Source organism: Stegodyphus dumicola, chromosome 12, assembly GCF_044657685.1.
Source record: "Stegodyphus dumicola isolate Sdum_Otavi_A_Nest chromosome 12, ASM4465768v1".
Taxonomy (NCBI): Eukaryota; Metazoa; Arthropoda; class Arachnida; order Araneae; family Eresidae; genus Stegodyphus; species Stegodyphus dumicola.
The window spans coordinates 40,215,442-40,235,844 of NC_140779.1; the positions used below are offsets into that span (position 1 = coordinate 40,215,442).

The 20,403-nt window shown below is 32.7% G+C and overlaps 1 long non-coding RNA gene across 1 annotated transcript in view; it reads right to left on the reverse strand.

Moving 5' to 3' along the window:
• Positions 1 to 7,113: 7,113 nt before the first annotated feature.
• LOC146993546 (uncharacterized) overlaps positions 7,114 to 20,403 on the reverse strand; it is a 319,804-nt gene continuing 306,514 nt past the window's right edge. Inside the window, exon 2 of the long non-coding RNA XR_015044398.1 lies at positions 7,114 to 7,781. This is a non-coding gene — a long non-coding RNA (uncharacterized LOC146993546). The remainder of the gene's footprint in view (positions 7,782 to 20,403) is intronic.

Genomic DNA, 20,403 nt, shown 5'->3' on the forward strand with positions numbered 1-20,403 from the left:
AGGAAAATTTGTAACTTTTCAGAGAAAATTTTCGAATTGCTTTAAAACTTGAGAATAAATAATGGCAACTTAGTCTCTTTCTTTTATTTATTAAATTCGTCTTCGATGCATAATAAAAATACAAATGCTTGTATGTAAATTAACATAAACTGCTTTTATTTCTTACTACGGCTTGACGCTGGATCGCCTTTCAATTTTGATAGAATTTACAGCCTTGGAGAGAAATTACTAGAAATTATTGTCATCACGGACTGCAGACGCTTCTCGTTCAATAGTTTGTACTTCCTTGTACGAAGTAAAAAGGAAGTATTGTAATCGCGAAAAGTTGCAGGCATCATATTTCAACGCAAATATCCATTTTCTCCGCTATCGAATGCAATTTAACGATGTTTTTTCGTGACATCTGTACGTAAGAGCAGGATAAAGAACTCATATTCCCTCAAAAAAATTGTAAAACATATTTAAAACGAATTCTGAAGAGAAATTTTTGTGGCGTCCGTGCGTACGTACGTATGTACTCAAAAACGAGTAGCCTCAGAACGTTGAAATTTTGTATATAGGACTGCTATAACATGTAGATGTGCACCTCGTATTTTGGTTGCAATCGGCCTCACCAAAATTATATAAATATATTTATATATACACTCTGTTACTCGGCTCAGTGATCTGAGTTTCTTTATTCTTATATGTTTGTAAATTGTCCATTTTTCGCTTTAAAAATGATTGAATTATGTTCTTCTTATTTTCCGGTTACGTTTTTTATGCCTTTAGTAAATCTGTATGCAATATTTTTAGAATTATCAACAATTTAAAAGTTGTTTAAGTGCCGCTAAGCCTAATAATTTTTTTTCCATGGCGGCAACTGCTTGTTTACATTTGAAACAGCAGAATAGTAGATTTTTTGCCAATCTAGGAAAAGCAAGCTTCGCAGTAACAAAGATAACGCCTCCTTTTATTATTGCGAATTAAATCATGCTGAATCCATTCTGGAATTTATTCGAGGAAATAAGTGTTTTTTTAAACACTTATTTCCTCGATTTACTTCATAATTTTTCAATACAGTCATCTTGAGTTTTAATGTATTTTTGCCTTGTCGCGAAGTGAAAACAAAATTAATTGAATGAGAAATACTGAATCGTCTGCGAAAAACTGCTTCTTTGTTGTTGTTGTTGTTCTTTGCTTAATTTCTTTTATACATCGTTTTAGATTTATTATAGTATTTGAACAGAACATGTGGCAACGATTAGATAACTCTTAAGATGATATAAATTTTGTGCATTCTGAGTTAAAAAATGGACGAAATATAACGCGTTTAAGTGAACCTAGGGCCAGAGTGTCGCTATGGTAAACAAATATAGTGAGTTTTAAAGAGTGCATTTATTCTTTTGTGCTTTATGCGCTATCGACGAAGTAGAATTAATCCAATCCAATAAGTTTAAATGAAATGCAAGAAAAAATGGGCATAATTTAATATTCCGTACAAGGAAGTCATGTGGTGCACACATCAGATTTTTTTATTTCGCCTTAGTAATTTATAAGTGTGAAAGAAACAACTGTTCACGAATAAAGAGATTATTCTTAGTGCAAAAATTCATAAGCAAACTTATTTATTTTTTGAGAAATATGAATAAAATTCATCAAATCTGGATCTTCACATGTTTGAATAAGATTTATATCACATAATAAATTCGTTAGCTCCATTTACAGATTTTCTAATGAGTTATTGAAGTTAATTTTTAATGGTAATGAAAATATTGCAAACTCGGACTTCAAATAATTTAAATCTGATATCTTTTTAGCACTATATGCGCAACAAATTCATAAGTTAAATGTCTTCTCGGACAGCATAAAATTGCTCCAGGGCCACCAATTTGACACCATTAGCCTGCTACAACTCCGAAAACATACATTTGATGAAACGAACATAAAGTTGTGAATTTTAAAAAAATCAGGAATATAAATTTATGAAAGTGTTGAAATTTATATTATCTGCTAAGAAGAACTTAGTGCTCTCTAGGCAGATGTAGAATAAAAGCTTGCTTTTCCATTTGCTGATGACACCAACTGAAAGAACGTTTTCCCACAAAGACAACAACTGTTGAACAAATAACTGCTACTAAATACAGTTTTCTCAAATATTTTAATCTTCTTTAATCCTAACAGATATCGATCTTTTATCGAATTTCATATCCTTGAATTCGCTGTAAGATCGCAATGCTATATAATGGCTACTTGAGAGCTGAGACATGTAAAAGTGCTGTAATAAAAATATACCGACATAATAAGAATAATAATAATATAACAAGAATAATAATAATTTATAATAAGCATAATAATATCGAATAAATAAAATATGTAATGAGCACGCGGGACTATTAGGTCTTGTTCCCCTTGCAATTTCTTCTACACTTTCTATCACATATACTTTTATGTCTGCATTCTTCTTCCCATCTTGTGGAAGAAAATATAATTAAAATTGATAATGGAATTCTTGAACCAGGGAAAACTCCATTTAATGAATTACTGTAGTAATTGTATTAACATACTTTAAGAATTCGATGAAGCAAAAATATCTACTGAGTTTGGGGTTATTCTGTACTATTGCTAGATTAAGTATCATTTAACGATGAGTAAAAGATAGATTTTTATCAACTATTAAAGTAAAAGAGCCAATAAAAGATAGATTTTTATCAACTATTAAAGTAAAAGAGCCAATAAAAGATAGATTTTTATCAACTATTAAAGTAAAAGAGCCAATAAAAATGCATTTGTTTAAAATCTCTGTAACCAAAAAAATTAAGAAGCTCTGTATTGTACTCGATATCCGGATGTCCCATCTCAAATCAAACATCATACGCATTGTGTCAATGAGATAATTGCTTCACCTTTCATTTTCTTTTGTTTTTTCTGAGCTTCTTCATCATCTACAGATATAAAACCATTAAGCGATGTTCTTTGAAGGTAAATTCAATTATTCGAGTTTCCTCTCTCTTCAAACCACTTCCTGTTCTTCTTTGATGTATTGTACTCAACAGCATTCACTTTTCGATTGATTCTGAAACAATATTTTATAAAATGTATAGGTTCCTTTTAATCGTTTATTCAACAGTGTTAATTTATAACTAGCTGACATTCTTTTTATTACTGAGATTTATTCATATAATTACTAATTTAAAGAGATAAAGAAAATATATCCTACGTTCTAGATAATTTCCTTCGATACCTCAAGCTAAAATGTTTCCCTTTATTATCTCGCTGAAGTAAATCAGAGATGGCCAATTGGTGCTGTAAATATCCCATCATCTAAAGCGGGTATCGAAAGAATACTCGTTAATGAATTCACTGTTGAGAAACAAAGGGTATAGCACCTGACACCTGATCAAATTAACACTTTAATTTCCAGCAAACTGAAAACTGCTTGGAAGTATTTTTACATCCATGTAAAAGGAAGAAAGAACTTTGAATCTTCAAAGAGCAATTATCATTGCATTTTCAGTTTAAAAAAAAAAGTAATTATTTATTCTTACAGATATTTTGAATCCTCTTATGGGGACTCCCTTTTTAAAATGACCTCTGAAACCAAGCAGAATATCTGAAAAAAAAATAAACAGAAGTACTGATAATTATAATATTATTCCTTAAGTTGAACAATCTTTAACCCAACAAAGACCATCAAGACGAATTTTCAGTGCGGTTCAATTAAGAATATACTGTAAAAAATGAAACAAATATTAATTGAAAGGAATTCCACTGCTGCTTAATAAATAGGTACATGATATAAATATTTTTTTTAAAATAGCTGGCGATTTTTTTCTTGGACAATGTCTAACGCAACTCATGAAAGTTTCGCGATAAGAAGTGAAGTTTTTCAATATCTCTTCTTTCTTCATCTGGGTCAAACTCTATTACAAAATTATTCAGTTTCTATGCCATTTTTAACGATTCGTTTAACTTCTTCAACGTGACTCTTGCTCACTGTCCTTACATATCTGAAAATCCTTCGTGGTCTATTGCTTTTGTAATCTGTAAGATTTTCTTGGCTTCAATTTTAGTCTATGGAAATCCTTTGAAGTTATCGACAACTTCAGGCCGGAGCTGACGCCAACAAGCATTCACAATTGATGAATTCACTCGTTGCCATGCTAGTTTAATCATTTCTATGCAGTGTCTTATGTTGATTTGCCTTTCAAAATGCCATTAGTGTGTCCTGCTTTCCTTTTTTAGTGCAGAGATGTAAACATGCCTGACATAATAAGTTTGAATGTTTTTATGATGGTTAGATTAAAAAAGTGACGTTCGGTGGAAGGAATAAAACCTCGGTATTTAGATACATTGTTGTGAGGGTTTCAGCACAGTGTCCTGGAGCATTATCAAGAATTACGATTATTTTAAAACTTGGTTTTTCTGTTCTATGGCTGACTTCTTTCATTAATGAATTTTCAAATCTAAAGACGACTATCGCAACACGGCCAACATTTTGCAGCGTACTATATAATCTAAAATTTCACTTCGGTCAACTTAATTGAAGACAATTAAGATAACGTGTATGCACAAAATCGAGTTCTGCAAATCCACGTCGTGTAAGGGCTAACTGTAAATTCGATTCTGAAATTATGATTCCTCGTTCTTTAAATAATTCATGTCATTAATAAATTTCTTAAGCTCTTTTAAACTTCTTGTCAAAGTAGCTGTCAACATACAGCAAAAGAATATTTAAACAATGCCAGAGTAGTTCATATCTGTATCTGATGCTATTGTTGTCAACTGAGTTTGTTTCTAATTTGATAATTCAAGTATAGGTGCGGCTTTTAATTTTTAATTTCGTGGATTTAAAGTGATTAACCTTCTCTTAAGCTATTTCAATAACTATGAATTAAGATATCTACAGAAAGAAAATTAAAAGCATTAAATTCAGAAACACGATTAAAAGTTATTGAAGTCACCGTCTTTCTGTCGCAAAGGAAGGAATAAGATTTAAATACACTTCAACTGCAACAATGACATAAAAAATTGAAAGCTATCATTACTATATTCTCAAAATTCTGTTTTTAGAGACTTTGTCGTCCATCCATAGCTACTTTATTATGGATACTAAAATATCTGTCAACATCCATGCTATTAACGAGATTATGAAGGATTTGAAAAGCTGCTTTTGTGACATTTTCATGGCAGAATGTTGTTGCTCAAGAGGCTTTATGACACCACCGTGACTTGATTAACTAACCACTGTTAAGAAGTTCTTTATGAAAATGATTGTTATCCATTTGTAGAGTTCCTCACTTCGAAATCCTAAGTTAATGTTGAAAGTGAAGAATCTAAGAACTGATAAGCAAATAATCGCTTGAGTTCGGTGACAAGAAACAGCAAGATAGAAGGGTAACTAACCCTTTATTATTCCAATAAGATTTAACAAAACTCCGCCTGGAAGTGTACAAGCAAAGCCCGCACTTGGACTTGAACTTAAAAGACTAAGAATTAAACTAAAACGAAGATTAACTAAAGAAGTATAGCCGAAGCTATCAAGGTTCGAATCGAGTTGCCCCTTAACTTATTTGACTACGAAGCTTAGCAAGGGCCTGAGTACGGCCGAGCGTAATAACAGCTTTGAGAGAGAGAGAGTGGCCAAAAAGGCAGACGCGCGTAAATCAGAAACTCTGATTCTCTCTGACTCAGTAAGTAACTTCGTGGTTTAAATACCGCTCCTCCTCATTAAATATTCAGCAAGATTCCAAAACTACGTTCTGGCCGGAAGTAGTAAGTTGAAGTTAAGAATTTGACAGGAAAGGAACTTTAACTTAAAATGTAACTATTAATAAAATTAACATAATCCTTACACATTAATGAACTTGTCTTTTGGCACATCTTTAAAAACAGTATTTTAGAGAAACTTACCAATGATCATTTTGCCTTCAAAGATGATGTAGAAATACTTGCAGATATAGGTAGAAAATAATACTTCTAATGAGCACAGGCAACTTTCTGAAAATTTCAAGAAACCATATTTTCGAAACTGTAGGAGCGAATTTTCCCGAAGCTCCCACAAAGCAAACTTATAGAAGCAGCCGTCTTTGAGCTGAGTTCTGAGTTACTACTGTGTGCTATTGAAAGAATTAGCTAAGCGAATTGTGTTTTAGAATTTACTTTGCAAATGATGTCGATGGTCCTCGAACTCGTATCTCGCAACAATACTAATTTCATTGCAATATTGATTAGGATTGGAAATGAAGAATATGAAAGTGGTAGTTAAGAACGCAATCCTCCTAGGGACAAAAACACTCTTGAGTTATGCTTTTGACTTGTTCAAATTAGTCTTAAATCCTTTGAAAATATGCTTCTATAAAATCAAATTCAAAATGGATACCGTCTTCAATTTAAATTTAAATGTAACTAAATTAAATGTAAGTAAGTGACTTTCAAGTGAATGAGTCATGAAAGAACATTGTTATAAATTTCAAAATTAATGAATGTAACTTCTGTTTTAACAAATGCAAGAATTGCTTTTCAGACTGTGTATCTTTGGTACAATACTGCTACGAATTTTGTACATACTTAATACTTTACAATAATTTTCGCGAAATACTTTACAACAATTTCCGCGAAATTATGTATAAAATTGTACTATCTTTTGTAAAAACTTTAGCAGCTCGTCGTTTCCTGTATTTAAAATAAGTGTTGCTAAACTCTGTTGTTGATAAACTGCAAAGCGGATTTAAAATACATAAAAATGAAAGATTACAAATGGTAAATAAACAAAAAAATTACATCGAAATGCAAGAAATGATAGAGTATTCTGATAACAGATTGACGTCAGATGCAGCTAATAATTATTCTCTTCTCAGAAACTGATGTCGAAAGTAAAATAATTTTTTTTTAATGATACTGCACAAACTTTCCTCTTTTTCTGTTTTCTTTTAAAAGGCTCTTCCTTTGTCTTTTGCATGGTTTTTTTGTTTAAACCCAAACTGATACCGACCAACAGGTAATTGCAGACAACAAAGATATTCTTCGACCCTTTATACCTTTTTTTGTAATATACACTACACAACATAATCATAATACAAATAATTGCAGATAAATAACTTAAAGACAATAATTATATCAAAAATATGAAAAAACTTTTGAAAAATTTGTTTTATTCGATTTATATTTAATAATTTTTCCTGTTAGTATTATCTTTAATTTTACAAATAAATATGAATAGATTTTCAGAAATAAAAGTACAGATTCTAATTACATAAAAGTTCAGTTTTAATTATTGTGATTGTTTTGATTGATGTATTGATGCAATTTTTTAAATATTTGGTATTAAATTGCTTAATTTACTTTTTAAATCGCGTCGCTCTAAAATATTCAACATGCGTCGTGTTTCTCATTTAAGTTCTGTCTTTGTTATTGCGTTTTCCTGTGTTGTAGCGTTTTACATTTTCGTATTGCACTTACTGCATTAAACAAATTAATATATTTAAAATTATGTTATTGATATTTAAAATGTATTACATAATTTTAGTGTATTTTCTCCTTATATTTATTTTATAAAATTTCTTCCTTGCTTCTTGATACATTTTTATATCAATAAAAAATTAGTAAGTTTATTAACAATTATTTAATCAGTGAAATCTTGACTATGCCGATCAATTGCCGGTGCATATTCAGCTGTTGATCGCTCTTATCATCATTCACTCCCTTTAGAACTTCATCGATCCCCATTGGGTGCATATCTACCCCGTTGGGAACCTCTGGTCTCAACATCTTTCCTTTATCAGGACATTGCTTCAGAAATCCTAAATAAATAAAAAATATTTTTAAAATTGGGAAAAAGTAAATTGAATGCAATTAATAATTCAAGAATTTTTTAAAGTTTGTCATCTTCCAAAAAATTGACAAGGTACTTGCAAGATCGAAAACAGATATAAAATAAGCAAAATTATACATATATGTACACTTTGAATATAAAATCAAAATTTTATTTTTAATTATTTTGGTAATTAGAAAAAATGGGTATAAATCAGAAAGTAAAATATACGAGGAGTCCCAAAAAACTATGTGCACACTTGAATCATCATGAAGTCGGGTTTTATAAACATTTGGTTACTTTTCAAAATGTAAAATAATCTTCAGAAATGAAAACTTATTTTTTGTCGATGCGTATTTTTAAACGCAGTCTCATCTCTCCAAATATTTTTCGTTGGAATAGTGCATTCTGTATAGTCTATATGTTACCGTGAAAGACCGAAATTGGAGAATGTCGACTTTCACCGGAGAATATCAACATTCACCAAATACGTCGGTGAAAGACCGAATACTTCACTACATTCTTGTATATTCGGACCCTCACCGGTGTATGTCGACAATCACAGATATGCTCTGTTGAAAGTCGAAAAGAGAGGTCATAAAGTGCCATAATAGTTTAAGTTGTTGCAATAAATAAGATTTGAATCACATAATTTAGTAAGCTTTTTATTACTGTTATTTTATTTTCTCATTTAGAAGTTACTGTATAATTGAGTAAGTTTTTAACTTCTATTATTTTCCTTTCTCATTTTGAATGTATTGTGTGTTTTAGGTTCTCATGTTCTTAAGTTCTTATTTCAAGTCTCAAGGGCGTTTATTCGCGAGTGAATTACGGAGAAGAAAATATAATATTGTTATATGTTTAACATTCACCATTAGTACATGGTGAATGTCGACATTGACCAGTGTAAGTCAGAAATAAGAGTATTTGGAAAATATTTCAGACGTACACCAAGAGACTATGTGAATGTTGACATTCACCGGTGAAAGTCGACATTCTCCAGATTTCGGTGTTTCACCGTAACATATACACTGAAAAGTACCGCTTGCAAAACTGCATTCTTCAATCCAGAGTATCTTCATCGATAGCATGGTTTATTCTCAGAATGTAACTTTTCTACTGGCAGCTTTTTATAATACGATCGGTATGGAATTTTGAGATTTCTGTCTCGTCAGATTTCTCTTTGATATTTTCTTTAATTTGGTGATACTCTTGCATCAGCTGTTCTTGTTTTAAAGAAATCCTTCATGTGTATAGTCTCCCAGAGTATATTTGCAAGTATTCTGAAGACTTCCATCTGCTTTAGTTGTATTCGAAATTTGAGTGATGGTAAGTCACGTAGATGGATCTTTTCGAAACCCTCTTTTAAAATCTCTGCGCTTCAACTGCATTTCTAAACTTCCAGCAGCACTTCAGGACAAATTTTCTTTGTTAAAAGCTTAGTATAATTCCACCTATTACTTGAAATCTGTTAAATCTGAAAACAGGAAAAAAGAAGTAGTTTAACAACTGTTAAAGTGTGTATACAATTTTAGGAATCTTTTATAGACAGAGGAAGAATCATTTTACTAAAACTTAATCATTTTACGTGCTTATTGTGACAAACCGAAAGCGGAATGAATTAAATGTATATTATCAAGTTCCATACTCAGAAGCAAGCAAAAGTTTTCTCGGTGAAAATAATTTAATTTATAAATAAATCACACGATTCACCTTTACGGAACAAAAGCCAGAGCACTGGTATTTCGGGTATTTAAAATGCTAATATTGTTGCGCTCTACGGTTTCGTGCATTTGGAATGATTGGAGGCAGCACTTGATGAAGAAGTACAATTTATTCGCCAGTATTATACAGGAAAGTTCCAAAAATGCGTTACAGTCGTCGAAAAACTGCGATAAACACACTGAAACATTCAGCAACATAGTCTTCAGGCCATCAGGCTTTAACGGTGAAGGTAGCTTCACGGCAAAGTACTAAAGCATAGTTCCCGACTCTGCAGCTAATCTCTGAACTATATATAGGTATTATATTACTCGGGTATATAGAACTTTTGACCTGCCTTCTAGAACATTCTACGGAAAACCGATAAGAATTTGTTATAGAATGTTCTCGCTCCATCTATGGTATATCGCCAATTTTGGTCTATCGTACGGTAGAGTATATCGCCAATTGGGCGATTTCGCGCCAAATCTGGCAACCCTACCTTTCCTTTCCACTTTCTGGAAATCCAAAACCCGCTTTGCGGGAAAGCTATCTTACCGCAGCTGGGTATTTCGTAACAATATGTATATGGTCTTCAAAGGGATGTTTGCACTTCTGTTTCATGCTGTTAACTTGGCATCCTTGAGAAAAAGTTAAAATAAAAAGTAGCTCCAGATGTAGAGTTTTAACTAAACACTTATTCAAATATAAGAAACATACTTGTTCAAATTAATGTGAAAGGAGCCATTTCGATTAACACTTATGAGTCAGATCCAAGGGAATCATTTTCTGCTGTTAAAATTATAATAAAATACATTAAAACATCTACGGAGCCCTTCTTTTGAGCTATGGGGACACTCGTGTCCAGGTGGGCTGAAGGGAGCCTCCAATTCTTGCATTAAAACATCTGTAAGATTCTAACTTATTTACAGTTACTGGAACGCTAGATCCTAACTTAAACTGTGAAGCGACTCTTCGCTAAGTTCAACTATATTAGTAACAACACGTGCAAAGGGGGAAAAGATCCATTTGTTCAACTCAAGAAAAGTATTTACTATTGGCACTCTTAATGCTTACAGATCTACGGCAATACTTTTAAGGGCAAGTCAAAACAGAAATGCAAAATTAAAAAATAATCCTAAGTGAAATAATCAGCCAAAGCTTCAGAGAAATACTTAAGGGGTGTCATACACCTTAAACCCCTCTTGATCTTCGAATATGTGACTATTGCAAGAATTGGAATATTTTATTTATTTTAAAAGCAATGACTTCCAACTTTTTACAGCTGACTTCATGATACATGAATCAGAAAGTTTGTGTTGCCACAAATAGATTTGTAATTTAATCCTCTTTGTGACAAAATATTTCGCCATATATCCACCCTGCGCGCATGATATTTTAAAAATGGCTAATGGTACATACTTGAAATTGGATGGAATTCTTTATATGGGCACTCTTTTCTAACTGAACCAACAATCTTATGAATATTTTAATTTTGAAAAAATTTATGGACAAAAACATTACAAATTTTTTTAATAAAATACATTTTATAAACTCATCTCAAAATAAAATAAAAAATTAACATGAAATTTTTAGAATTTTAGGTTCACAGTAGTTTCCAGATGTTATAAAAGCTATATATTAAATATGGAATTAAATTATGAAACAGAATGTTTTAAACTGTGCGCGCAAGTTGGAAACATGACGAAAAATGTTGTCACAAAGCGGATTAAATTATGAAAACATTTGTGGCAACACAAACTTTCTGATTACTATTTCAGAAAGCAGCTATATTATGTAGTCATCTATTAAATTATGAAAATATTTGTGGCAACACAAACTTTCTGATGACTATTTCAGAAAGCAGCTATATTATGTAGTCATCTATAAAACGTTGGTAGTAATTGCTTTTAAAATAAATAAGTTATCCGAATTCTTGCAACAGTCACCTATTCGAACATCTTATGGATTTTAAGGTGTATGAGTCCCCTTAACGCGAAGTTGGCTCTTGGCCCTACCACCGACGTAGACTAACCGGCAATTAATATACATGGCGGTAAAATAGTAGGTATAAATAGCAGATAAAAACCTGTCCGAAAGACAGAACACGCTCTGTGTAAAGTATAACTCAGACACCAGTTTAAAGAGTAGCTTCCGCTCTACTTTGCATTATGCGCGAAACTAAAATCTCATTCTGGCAACAAAGCGTGGGTTGAAAAATAAGTGATATAGGAAAGGTTCCTTCCAAAATAAAATTAACTGTTAATAAAACTAAATAAACTCCCCACACATCGTTATGTAAAAATAAGCTTGCAGTGCATTTACTTTTAAACATACAGAGCGGCCATTTTTGTTCCTTCTCGCAGCGCTTACGAATAGGTACGTCTTAGCGGTACTTATGAGCGGTTCACTATGAAAGTCATCTTCTCAACAGAAATTTCATTTTATTGTGACCATAACCGTTCCATAAATAACCATTTTCATCCCATGAAGTGGTAGTAGTAGTACATATTCATATCTAAAGAATTAAAGTAGATAAAGGCTGATTTATAGAAAACTGGAATTGACGATTTTTCAGATTCAGGATTAATATTAATTCTTTCTACCTTTCTACCTAAATTTATGCAAGTATTGCTTTAAAATTCTATAGATTTAATATCAATATTTAAAAACTAATTTGAACATGGTTAAGAATCAAATTAATTATTTACTTTGTGCCATACGATTCAGCGTTATCAACAACTCATAGAATAAAATCCAAGAGAATTCAGTTCGTAGCGGAAAAAAAGAAAAGCAGAAAAAAAAGAGCAAACAATTGACTCAGTTTTGTCACGTTCGACCGCTTAATTTGCCTAACAAGCTGCTTTCCTCATAAATTCAAAACTGTCAGTAAAATACCAGCAACGATTGTAACAACCCATTCAATAACTCATTCTCTCTTCAATGCGAGGAAAAGAAACTCAGTTGTTGAGATAAAAATCATTTTTTTGTTTCCTTTGTCGCTGAGTTGGCAACACAGTGCAAAGAGTTTTGAACTTTTCAAATAGTTTTGTTTAACCTGCTTGTTATACTTATTCGACCTCAAAACTATGATCTGTATCATTATTTTGAAACTCGATACAAGTTTTCTTTTCTTCCTTTCCGCAGGTTAAAAACATGAAATATGTACAAAGAAGTAATACATAGACATTGCATGCTATTATAGGATTTTATATACAAGAATTGCCAAAAATGCTGCATGGTTCATTAAAAATTTTCAAAATACTATTTCAGTATATTTTCTTACAGATATTAATATATAATTATTGCAACTCCCGGCAGGAAACAGCATGGGTTTCCCAGTTTTCAACATGCGTGACATAAAAAAAAAAAAAAAAAAAAAAAAAAAAAACTATATTTCAGGGGGGAAAACCCACAAGAATCATGTTTTATTTGATAATGGCAGAGCACTCAAGAGCTATCTACCTAAAGGGAGGGACGCCTTCGTGCAGGATTTTCTACGCGAAACTGGCTCGTATACAAATTATACATGGAAGAAGATCACGAAAGTGTCCATGCAACCAGTCCATTTGTCGAAATTAGAGCTCTAGGTTGAACTAGCAGTGTTAAGAGAATTTGCTGCTCGGCCACTGGTGTAATAATTAACTAAGATTTATTATATGATAAGTTCTAACGCTGTTAAGCGATTTTGATACAGGATAACTATTATTTAATATGTAATCTTCTGTTTTCTCAATAATTTAATCATTTTTTGTACGAAATCTACAGAGGTATTATCAAATTTAATTTAATACGTGATAAAAGTAAATTGCGTGTTATATGTAAATCATACTGTACGCTGTACGTTAATGACTAATTATTATTTCGGTGAAAGTAAGAGAAAGGTGCATTTAAAAAAAAAAAAAACATCTGGTTTATCTTTTCATTATATATTAAGAAAATTATTATTATGCATTAGGAAGTCTTTATATATTAAGGAAACCTCTATCAGCCTTTTCTGTTATCGAATGTTAAAAATCGAGGAGAAAATATTAATAATATGCCGGTTTTAAGTGAGAGTATTACAGCATGTCAAACCGAACAACAAAAACATCGGTATTGAAAATTATGTGTAAGTACTATATTAAATAATAAAAAGAAAAGAACACCAATCAAAAGAAAACAGGCAACACGAAATGAGAAAAAATAACTGATCTGTATTTAAAAAAATGAAGAAACGTCAGCATATGTACGAAAAAGTGCTAGCTCATGCTGCAAAATTGTCAGTTTCTCCGAATGTTTGGTCTGTACAGCTGTTTTATGATATGTGAACCACTATTTACATGTACTAGTGTCACAAACTGTACAGAACGGTGTGAAGGTGTGAAATTGCAATCAGTTTTTTGTGTTTTGTTTCCACAAACATTTTTAGAACGATTACAGGGCCATTTAATTAATATTTGAAACATAAACAGTACTTTTTTCAATATTTGATTCGATTTTCTATTGTTTTTTACTATAAGTCTGCATCGTGATTTACACGACAGAAGTGTTTTTTATAAAATTTACAGGGGTATTGATTTTGATTCCTATTCCAATAGTTCCATCCATCATCGTGGGTTCGCACTTAGAAAGAGCTCTTTTCAAGAGACCGCAGGAACAAGAATTCATATGTGACACGTCAGGGAATTTCGCCAAGAATACGTTGAAAAGATATATATGCAATACCTGTACCAGTTTTCATTTTTTAAGGAATGCAGTGATACTTTTCGAAGTAAGAATTCTTGCTTTGTCTTGATGAAGTATCAGTCTTTGAAAGTTATTAAGGTAAGGAAATGGAATTTCCTCTGTAAATATCAAACGCAAAACTTTCTCTTGATAGTACGTTGACTTAATTTTAGCATTTTTTGCTACTCTTCTTATTTTTAATTCCCATTGTAAGAAAATCCTGAGACAATCATAAACTACTAACTGGAACGTTCTGTGCATTGATAGAACTAATTTTGTGCATTCCTCCCTTCTTTTTCGATAATAAATAGAGTTTTTTTTTTTTTTTTTGTTGTTGTTGTTGTTGCAGTCATTTAGGTAGTTTCATTCTTCATCAAGAACCACAATGTATTTCCATTTATCTCCTGCTAAATAGTAGTTTTCATACAGAGTTCTACAAACAAATTGCTCCGTGTTGAGCCACATGCCTTGGCAAAAGCTGGTGCACATTGATTTTTAGCTTTTTTAAGTCGTAAATTTTGGTTTATTATTTTATTTATTACTCCTGCACATATATTTAAAGAATTTGCAATTGAATACTGATTGGACAGATTTTCCTTTATTACCAATGATTTAACTTTCACACATTAAAAACATTAGACACATTAAAAACATTACGTACCATTTACGGGTATACGTTTGAAGCCTTCTTTCCATTTAAAATCAATAATTGACTGTTTTTTCCTTTTCCGATTAATGATTTTGCTTATTTTGCACTTAGAAATTTTAATACCGATAATTTCACTGCGTGTTTTAGAATTAAGGAGTAGGAATACTTCCCTTTTGAAAGCGCAGAAACATATCCTTCCATCCACAGCTTGTTTACATGCAACATTTTTAAGGAGAATAAATATAAAAGCAACAGACGATATTTCTAATTTCAAATAATAAGCTGTTGCCAGAAATTATTTCAAAACATTTGCTTTTCTTTACAAATTTTGTTATCGAAATTGCTCTAAAAATGGGTAAACACTTCTTTGTACCACTGAGAGAACATGAAGATATTCAACGGAAGTACACAATTTTAATTGACATGTTCCAACTCTGTCTTTATTTTTCAGAGAAACCATGTTGCAACTAAAACATGCTTGAACATTTTATAGGAACACCGTAGACAAAGCCTCTACCGACATTTTTTTTTCATGACCATAATGCTGTGGCATATATTGCCCACAAAATACATTCACGATATTTAGGTTCATGATGAAAAGAGAAATCGAGGTGATCTTCGTTCGCTATATTTTCTTAATAACACCAATCTGTTAGAAAAGCTCGAAATCATAGTCTTTCATCAATATTGTGAAACATATTTTATTAGAAAAGAAATAAATAAAATGCCTTTATCTTGAGGATATATTTACCTATCATTCTGCGTTGAGCTGTTGCTGTTTTCATTACTGTATGTTAGTTGAACTGAATTTAGCTCATCTGCTCAGAACTATGAATTTAGCTCATCATTACACTCATATTGCTTTTTTTAGTTTGCTTGTCATTTATACACAAATAACAAAATATCGATGCACCAAGAAAGAAATATCTGATGGAGACAAAAATTGGTGGATAGATCTATGTACAGAATAGGTAATGACTAAAATTTCAGACCAATTGAATGATTTATTCAGAGTTACATAGTTACAAAATATCGTGCTCAGTAAGGTGTTTACCCACCTCTAGCCTGAATGCAAGCTGCCACACGGTGTGACATAGACTGATAAAGCTTCCGGATGGTCTCCTGCGGTATTTCTTGTCAAATTTGCTCCAATTGTCGGGCTAGGTCATCAGCATTTCCTGGTAGATGAAGTCGCCTTCCCATCATATCCCAGACATGCTCGATGGGAGAGAGATCTGACTGGCCAAAGAAGTGTTCTACAAGCTGTAAGACAGTTCATAGCAACGTGTGTTGTATGTGGTCTAGCATTACCTTGCTGAAAAATGAGACCAGAGTACTGCAAAAGGAACGGTAGCAAAACAGGTCCCAGAATGTTGTTCACGTACCGCTGTGCGCCTCTAATGACGACCAGAGGGGTCTGACTATCAAGGGAAGTAGCACCGCAGACCATAACTCTTGGATGAGGGCCTGTCTGGCGTGCAATAGTGAAAGCAGGATCGGCACGGTGCTATGGGCGTCTCCAGACACGTCTTCAATGATCGTCACGACACAGTTGGAAGAGGGATTCGTAGCTAAAATGTATACGTTCCCAGTCAGCATCCTTCGAACCTGATCGAGCCAAGCACCGCTGTAATCTGGCTCGACAGTGTGCAGGCATAAGTGGCAGGTGGCGTAACGGTCTGTACGAGCGTAGATTTCACTCTATCAAAAGCCGTCTGTGAATGGTCATAGTGGACACCCTTGTGCGAGTGCACGTCTGATGGTTATTAGGGATGAATCAGGCTCTGTGACAGATGATCTCATAATCGCTCTGTCCTCCCGATCTGCTATGGCCCTAGGTCGACCGCTACCATCATGAAGCTGAAATCTGCCATTGTCCACCCATTCTTGCCAGCATCTTCTAATCGCCGCATTGCATCGACTCATAGGACGAGCGATTCTCCGATTTGCCCAACTTGCCTCTTTCAATCCAATGATACGACCTCTTTTAAGCTCTGATAGTTGTTCGTAATGAGCTCGAATCCTGCGGCGAGGCATTTTTTCAGACGTTGAAAGGTATCCTAAATCTTAGTGCAACAGAACTTTTTAACCAACAGATCAAGAACAGCTCCTTATATACATCTACTGGATGCCCAGCTCCGATGCGCTAGAGATAGCATTCATACACTGGACACCAAATTTTAATCATGTGCATATTGGGTCAAAAAATTTATGCATACGAAATTTCCAAGCAGTCGGATGATTTCTTCTTGGTGTGTCGATTTTTTTGTTGTTGTTTTGTTGTTGTTGTTATAGAGTATAATTATTACTAAAAGTTGTCAAATATGAACTTGAAATTCTTAAGTAAAGAATGGAAACTAATGCTTATTTACGGAAGAAAATTCTTAATAATTAAATAAATAAAGTCATAAAAACTCTTTTTAATATAAAAAAGCATTTTTTAAACACTTTGCTAAAAATTATAAATTTTCCTAAATCTTTGTGTGTAAAATGAAATTACTGTATTTTCTGTGTACACTGTAACTGCAGATATGAGATTTATGATTATGTACCGAGTCCAAAATTATGCTCGCAATTTTTTTATAAATTATAGTTCGTCTGTGCTTTTAAATATGCTTTGCTTCGTATCGTTTTCTTAGGCATACAGAAAATTTACGTTATGAAGAAAATTACGTCATGTAAACTTATCTTCTTAGCGTAATTTAGAATAGCAATTGATTCATACCTACCCGAAAACAAGGAACAGCCTCTTCCGGTATCGTCTACACAGAATAAATAAATTTAATATCTACATGGGTCTATATTTATATATTATGCTCTGTAAAACGTTTCATATGATTATAATTTTTTAACAAAGAAGTAAAGTATAATGAACATTTTATTCTTGTTCATTTATGTATGTATTATATAGAATACTTAAGGGAAAAAATTGTGTCTCTTCCTAAAATTTCTATCAGCATATGGATACCACTACCACATATGAGCTGTGTACGCCCCAGCAATCATTTATATTGCATACTTATAAAAACCTCCACCCATCTGAGAATAGAAATTCCACAATGACAAACTAAGCCAAACGAAATAAATAAAATCTTTAGGTCATGAAGAAAATCGAAAGCTTTCTTTCACAAGCACAAAACAACACACACATTTGGTAAGGAATTGGGTCCCAAAGTGTTGATATTGTGCCAGCAAAAGAGTGCCAAAAGCAACTTTTTATGTCTAGATGTCTAGCATGCATTTAAGAATTTCTGTAGCGTTGCCAGAAGGGAATAGAAAATATTTTCAAAGAAACAAGTATTCAGGGAGAGTTTTAAACTGAGAGATATTTAGCTCCTGAAGAATATCCTTTGAAACGCCGATAAGAAGGAAATGTATCTCAGAAACAAAGGAATTAATTGTGCTGTTAGAATTAATTTATTTGTTTTGACTAATAGTTAATTTTGAGTTAAAGAAACTTTCCTGTCGCTCTCCTTTTCACCCACGCTTTTCATGCCAGAATGTAAATGAGATCGCGAGGGTTTATTCGGATTGAGGGAGAAAATAGTGCTATTTAAGCGAAGGTTGCGCAAGTGGATTTCAGAGCGTGTTCTGCCTACTTGAGGACATGTTGTTACCCTGATTAATAGCGATTTGATTCTGTGGCGTTGAGTGCTTCTAGCCATTCGGCTTGCCCCACCGGCTTCTACGAGCCAGAGCCTTCCTGCAGGTCCACTTTATTCTGTTAGCAGTTAGGCTAGTCTAAGTTGCATTTTATTTCAAGTTCAGATTTACTTGTTTTAAGTCAAGCCAGAACTGTTGGCTTATGTGAAGCCAAGTGGGGTCGACTTGGCTAAGCCAATTCTTTGTGATCGAATAAAAGGACTATTTGCACCTTTCCTCTGATTTTGTCTGCCTACTGTTAAAGACAGGAGGAAAATTCGTCTGCAGTCTTTCTATAGCTCGTGAGTTTATATTATCAAAGCATACGAGATTATATAGTGCAATTATGAAAACAGAAAGCTCAACAACTGAATTTTCTTTTTAGTATTAGGCTTTAACTGTATGCATGGAATTCTTAACATAAAAAGCATATAAAATGTAATCTCCCAAAGATAGTTTCACACTTCCGAATCTCCTACCACTACAGATGCTTCTACGGAGTTGGTCGCTCTAGATAGCTATACTGTAATTACACAAAAAATTCCAAGCGTGTATGTATCTACAGCAGATTTTGAGAAAAGGTACATCGAAAATGGCCAATTTAACATTGTCGGTATAGGGGTTGCTGATACCCGTTTTAAGAATTATATTTCTAGTTTTCGATATTAATCTGAATGTTTAACCCTTCTACGTAGTGCAATTTACTATCAATTTATCATTGTTAACGACTGTTAGCTTCTAATAGTAGTGGTGGGAGGAGCTTCTGTTATTTATCTATTCTCTTACCCAGGGATGGGCAAACGTTTTCAGTCGCAGGCCAAAAATCGAAAAAAAAAATGTTTGAAGGGACCAAGATAAAATTTTTTAAAATTTTAAAAACAAAATACAAGTATTACAATTTAAATATATTAATGAGATGATTGAAGTTGCAATTTCATTTTTTAAAATTCCTTATATTGAAGAAGTGAAATGTACTCTGATTCTAAGGAAAGAGGCTAAATGCTCATCTGTTAGTCTACTTCTGAAATAATTCTTTCTAAGGTTTATAGTTGAAAACACTTGTTCACGTATATAAGATGAAGCAAACATAGCACTGATTTTTTGGGCGTGAGATATTAAATTTGGTAAACTTACTTTCAATCATGATTTGTAAAACTCAAACTTTGGCATACTTAGAAACAACTGCATGAGATGATTGTTAGATTGCAACTCCATTAACTCAAGCTGCAAATCTGACCTCACTGCTTCAGAATTTATGTTGAAAGGCATGGTATAAATATCCAGTTCTGTTTGAATGGCACTGAAATCTCAAAATCTACGTTCGAACTGAAAATGCAGATTTGCCGCATAACGTTCTTCTGTATTAAAAATAACATTACATTATTTACGAAATGATATTTTTATGCTTAGAATATTTTTCCACATAAATTTAATTTCTTGAGTGCATTTGAGTATTTCGTTGAAAACAAATTAGCTGTCCGGTTTTATTTTGTGGTCTAGAATAGTTAAAAAAACTGCAGTCACTATAAAACACAATCGTTAATAATCATAATATAGTTATTACCGTCAACACTTGGGTAATTAGAAATGGTTATTATTTGATTATTATTATTTTTTGCTTAGAGGGAGATTTTTAACACGATAGTTCATTTTATAGATGTCTGACTGTTATACAATTACATAACATTTAAAGTGCAATGACCTGCATTAAAAAAAAACTAAAATGCTAATATTTATCAAGTACCTTTCTATGTTTAAGTTTCCCCTATAATATTCTATTGTTGAAAGCTGCTATTTCCTTTTACGACTGATTTAATTTCGCAAGCACAGGCGAGTGAACTCGAATTGCAGTTCGAAATTTGATTCGGAGAAACATTTACATGTGTCAGCTGTTGAGCAACTGCCATGAGGC